Source organism: Miscanthus floridulus, chromosome 17 (genome assembly GCF_019320115.1).
Source record: "Miscanthus floridulus cultivar M001 chromosome 17, ASM1932011v1, whole genome shotgun sequence".
NCBI lineage: Eukaryota > Viridiplantae > Streptophyta > Magnoliopsida > Poales > Poaceae > Miscanthus > Miscanthus floridulus.
The window spans coordinates 92920636-92926635 of record NC_089596.1 but is presented as its reverse complement, the minus strand read 5'-3'; positions in this window follow the sequence as shown (position 1 = coordinate 92926635).

Below are 6000 nucleotides of genomic sequence, written 5' to 3'. Positions count from 1 at the left end.
AAGGTATATCTCTTGTTGATCATTTCATTTGGGTGCATATAAGTTGATTGAATTGGATAAATATGCAATGTTGCTTGCTATAAGATGATTGAATGGATAATTGATTAGTAGTCAAGTTTAGATTGATTTGTGTTGGATAAGTTCATAAGATAATATTTAGCAAGTGGATTGAATGGATTTATGTCTTATGAAAGTATTCAAACGAGTTAGTTTCAAGTTTGATACATATTTGATGAAGTATAGCTCAATTGTTGAAATCTGTCATATAATTGAGAATCTAAGCTAGCTGTGATCTTAGCCATGTTTGAGTAATCAACACTTATTGGATTAGCATAAAAATTGGTTCATATGCTTTAGACTTATGGTATAAGATTCTGTACAATTTTCATGAGAATTGGATAAGAAATGCTTTGGTTTTGGAGTGGATCTTGTCAGCTATAGTGCAGTAGTTTTCAGCATATAGCAGTGGTGAAAGAATTGAAATCTGGTAGCAATCTAGAAGTCACATGAAGCTTAAATTTTTACAGCTGCTAGATAACTTAGTGAAGCACATCTCCACCAAATTTTGTGATGTTTGGATTTGTACTTTGAGAGATATGCTTATTTCTTTGAAAGGTACAGAATCTGTCAGAAAAGTGACAAATATTGGATTGATCTAGAGTCACTTTAATTGAAAGGTCCTCAAGTTGGAAACATGTTTATAAGTAATTAAGGCATCTAAGTTTGGTTTTGAGATGATCTAGAAACATGACAAAGAATACAAGGCCATTTGATTATGGAGTGTACTTTGCACACATTCGGTACTCAAATTGGAAGATTAAGATCAAACTCAAGATAAAGTTGAAGTTTAAGTTCTAGTGACTATTGGAAATCATTTGGTAGAAAGAAAAGGACTTAAATAAGTCGAAAGAAAAGGACTTAAAGAAGGAATCAAGGTTACTCATCAAGTTAAGTCTATCACTTAGATCAATCAATCAAGGTATTTCAAGTGAGTATCAAGAATGGTTCTTTGGAAAGAGGTCACTTCTCCCTAGTGTAGGGGATTGCCGCCTATGTATAGGTAAACCAAGCATGGTACTTGGAAGGCTAACATGGAAGTGGTGATCCAAGGAATATTTGAGATGCTTAGTTAAAGAAATCAAAAGGGTTGATCAAGAAAAGCAAGCAACACCCAAAAGAGAGCTAATCATATTATTTCAAGTGGTATACCAAATAGTTCTCTCATGCAAGCATTGATCAAAAGATGAAGCAAGTCAACCACAACAAGAAAGTGCACTTGATCATAAGTGGTATTCATTTCATATGGGTGAAGAATGGAATTCAAAATGGTATCTATTGGTTTTCACCAAGCTTATAATTAGACTTCACATTGCTATTAGAGTAATGAATTGGAATCAATATGACTATCCTCTACTCCAACATAGCAAAGGTATCATTGTAATGTGCATGATCATTTCATCCCTTACTAGTATGCGGTTAGTGTATATAGTACATGTTTCATAGGATCATGCATAACAAATAAAATATTTAAATTCATAACCTACCACTATTATTTGAATGATTACTTGATCTAGTGGTTAGTATATGAATTTGTTCATGAGCTAGTGAACCCAAGTACTTGATTCAATTTGGATTGCCAACAAGTGACAAGTACAACATTGACAAGATAACCCTTGCAAGAGATGTGAAGAAGCTTGTCATTAGTTCAAACTAGACTTAGAAGCTTAGACAAATCAATTTAGTTCAAGTCAATATAGAAGCTCATGATAGTGATAAGAGTACAAGCACAAGACAATAATGCAAATGGATATCTAGTTTATTTGTTACAAGTGGTATCTAGACTCAAGTATTTTATCAAGAATCTACAAGTGATGTCTAGATCAACTCACAAGTGATATCCTATAAGTGGTACTCATGAAGATAGCAAATGTTCAAGAAATGTTTTTTATTGATAAATCCAACAAGTGGTTCCATACTAGAAGATTCTTTCAAGTGGTATCACATCTACACGTGGTATCAATCATGCAAGAAGATGGTTCCACAAGTGATCCTCAACTTTAAGTGATCATCAAATGAAGAATGCATCCCTCACCTACAAGAGCTCAAGTGTATTAAATAGATGACCTATGCTATCACATAGGGGGAGGTGTCACATAAATTGATATCAAGATCAAAGATTCTATGTGTGGTATCTCAAGAAGCTCTACATAAGATACAAGTAGTACAAGTTACAAGTGGTATCTACAAGTAGTGTTATTGCAACAATCTAGTGATGTCCATAAAAAAATGCAAGATTCAAGCCTCAACCATCTACCCCCAATGCATACCTTTGCATCAATAAGAAGCTCACCTTTTATGGAAATTGATGATAAAGGGGGAGAGATTGTACAAAGATATGAAAACTTTGAGTTTGAGATTGTACAAGGGAGAGAGATAAGATATGAAAGAAGTAGAGGTTGGACATGGACATGGACAAAGAGGGAGAAATGGACAAAGAAGGAGCAACATTGAAGAAAAGAGATAGATCAAAATTCTTGGACAAAAGAAGCATACAAGTAGGGGGAGCAAGCTCATGAACTTTGATTGCATTTGATATGTGCATATTCATGTGCTTGCTTGAATCGCATAAGTTCTTAAATTCAATATGCATGCTTATGTGATGAATGCTAGTTGTAGAATTTGATTGATGAAATGAAAACTAGCATGCATAGGATGATAGCTAGACACTTGGTATGCTTTTCAAGTAATGCTAGTACCTTGCTTTTATTGTTGATCTCATGAGGTATCTAGTGCTTTATGTTTCCAAGTGATATCTAGCTAACCATGGTGCTAAAGGATGAACTTAAAGGTGCAACTCCGAGTGGTACACACTTCAAAGGTTTATTCTATACACCTTAGCATCATTTAGTAGTATTTACTCTCCCACAATTTTAATCTATGCATATGTGCGAGCTTCAAAACAAACACTCTAGCATATATGTAGGGGGAGCTAATACTACCATTTCAGGTTTGTGGTACTTGTCCAAAATCATTTACACATGGTAAAATTGTTTGGGCAAGCAACATGAATCCAAAAGAGCTTAATTTTCATATCTTTGTAGAGTTGTCATCAATTACCAAAAAGGGGGAGATTGAAAGGTCCTTGTGTGGTTTTGGTAACTGAGTGACAACCTAGGTGAACTAATTGTGTTTATGTGAGATACACAGGTGATTAGTCCATAGGTACATGTGTGTGAGCAACATATGCCATGAAGGTGAAAAAGGCTTGGAGATGTTGCAAAGCTCACACATATGATGATGAAGGAGCTCATTGCACATGAGATATGACATTGAGTCATGTGATCAAGGTGGAGAAGATCAAGACAAGACTTGGCTTGATGGACCAGTTGCAAGTGTGAAGGGCAAGTTGGAGGCTTTGGAGCAATGGACCACGTGGGGGTGAAGCTTGAGCAAGACTTGGCACCGATGGACGAAGGCAACGGTGAAAAGCAAGTGAAGTCAAGATCGATGAACCAATTGTTCACGTGATGATATGAAGTGGATCATATCATTGTTGATCATGTTGGTGCATGTGTTGCATCAACATTGGAGGAGATGGAATGGAATGTGCAAGGCAAATGTATAACTTAGGGCATTTCATTTCACCAGTTATAGGTGTGTAGAGAAGTTGATGACCAGGTTTAGGATAGATGGCCGTACTATCAAGAGGGGCAAATTTGTTTGCATATCGGTCATCTAGTGCCACTCAAGTGATCTAACTTTGCATCATCGCTAGGATCGAGTGGTGTGGCAAGTTGAGTGGCTAATCCTTTGGAAAATGATTGTGAAAATGCTAACACGCATACACATGGCGGTGTACACTTGGTGGTGTTGGCACATTTATAAAGGAGATGAAGTTAGAGTTGATATGGATCAACTCGGCGATGAAACGAAGGCGAGAAGGGTTAGAAACTCCACCGGCGGAGTGTCCGCCCGTAGAGTGCAGATAGTCCGATGGTGCCATCGGTGCCCTATACAGAAATGACAGCATCTCATAGAGTGGACCGGATGTTGGTCATGTGGTGACCAGACGCTAGGGTCCTACGTCCGGTCAGTGGCAGTAGAGAGCGTGTAGGTGTCGGTCTTCGACTGGAGGCTGGCGCTGAAAGTGACCGGACGCTGGTAGGGTGCATCCAGTCAGGCTAAGGTACGGTGATGTAGGTGATGCCGAGAAGGTGGAGAAGGACCGGACGCTGATGCTGTGTCCGATCATGACCGACCGGACACGTCCGGTCACGACTGGTACCTTACTAGAAACGACCGGACACTGGGGTTGCTGCGTTCGGTCAATTTGAGCAGCTGTGTCTGGTCATCACTTGACCGTTGAGATCAAGTGACTAAGGTTGAATGGAGGAGACACGTGGCGAGCATCCGTTGACCGGACGCTGAGGTCCTGTGTCCAGTCGATACGACTGGAGCGTTCGGTCGTCCTGAGTTTTGCCCAATGAAGGGGTAACGGCTAGTTTAGCCTGTGGGGCTATAAATAGAAGGTGACCTCGGCCATGGCTGGTGCTAAGCACCTTGGGGGACTTTGTGTCTATGCTTGAGAAGTGCTTGGGAGCCCTCCATCTCACATATACTTGATAGTGATTATTCGATTGTGTGAGAGTGATTCTAGTGCGATTGCATCATGAGGTTGCATCGAGTGACACTAGGTGATCGAGTTGTAAGCCGGTGGTGTTTGTTACTGGAGGTTGCCACCTTCTAGATGGTTTGGTGGTGGTCTCCATCAAAGCCCGCAAGAAGCTTGTGTGGTGCTCTGGAGAAGAGCTTTGTGAGGGGCATTGTGCTTGCCCCGCAGAAGCTACGAAGAGCAACTCTAGTTGAGCATGTCATTGAGCTACCCTCACTTTTGGGGTAGGTTCTTGCGGTGCCCGATGTGCAGGCTTGGCGGGTGATGCCAATTAGCCGCCGAACCACCAAGTGAGCGGTCGACACAACGAGGACTAGAGTGTTGGCAAGCACATGAACCTTGGGAGAAAAATCACCGTGTCAACCTTGTTCTTCCTGTTGGTTTGCAATCCCCTTTCACAAGCTTGTATTTATATTTCATATACATTATGCTTGTGTAGTTGCTCTTGTAATTAGTTAGCTTGTGTAGCTTACTAGTTACCTTCTTGCTTGTGTAGCATAAAAGTAGCTCCCTTGCGTGACTAATTTGGTTTGTGTGACCTTGTTAGTCACATTGCTTAGTTTGTGTAGCTAAGTAATTGCGCTCTCTAATTTAGCATTGGTTGTCTTGTTATTGAGCATTGTTAGTGAGCATTAGGTGGCTTTGTGCTTTTGTTTACTAGCATGTGTAGGAGCTCCCTTGTTGCTTAAAGTGCTAGTGGCATAGATTTATGTGACCTTGCTTCTAGAATTGGTTAGGTGAGCTCTAGCTAGCCCGACACCTTTGTTGCTTAATTAGTATCTTTGGAAGGTGCTAAAGAACATAGATAGAGGGGTGTAGTCTTGGCTAGACCGAAAGTTTTAATTCCGCACTTGTTTTGGTTAGCCGACATGATTAATTTTAAAAAGGACTATTCACCCCCCTCTAGTCTACCATCTCGACCTTACACCCTCGCCGCGGCGCCCCCATCATCCGCCGCACTCTGTCTCGGCCGTGCACCTTCCCGCGTCCTAACGTTTCATCTTCTCTGCAACATCCATTCGACCGTTGCAACATATGCAGTATACTCTTGAAACGTACCTATATAGCCATTGCAATCCAGATGAAACACATGAAACATGGTCTAAAATATCTAAAAACATTTAGAGCATTGAGAAGAGGGGAGACAGCAGTGGATGCCTAGCCGGCGCCGAGAGGAGGATGATACATGGAGACGAGGAGGAGGATGCAACAACCGATCTACTTTTGAAATATCCAAAAGAAACATTTGCATCATACATCTGGAGAGAGATGAACCACTTGAAACATACATCTGAAACACTTGAAAAGCCATTGCAAAAGCATATGCA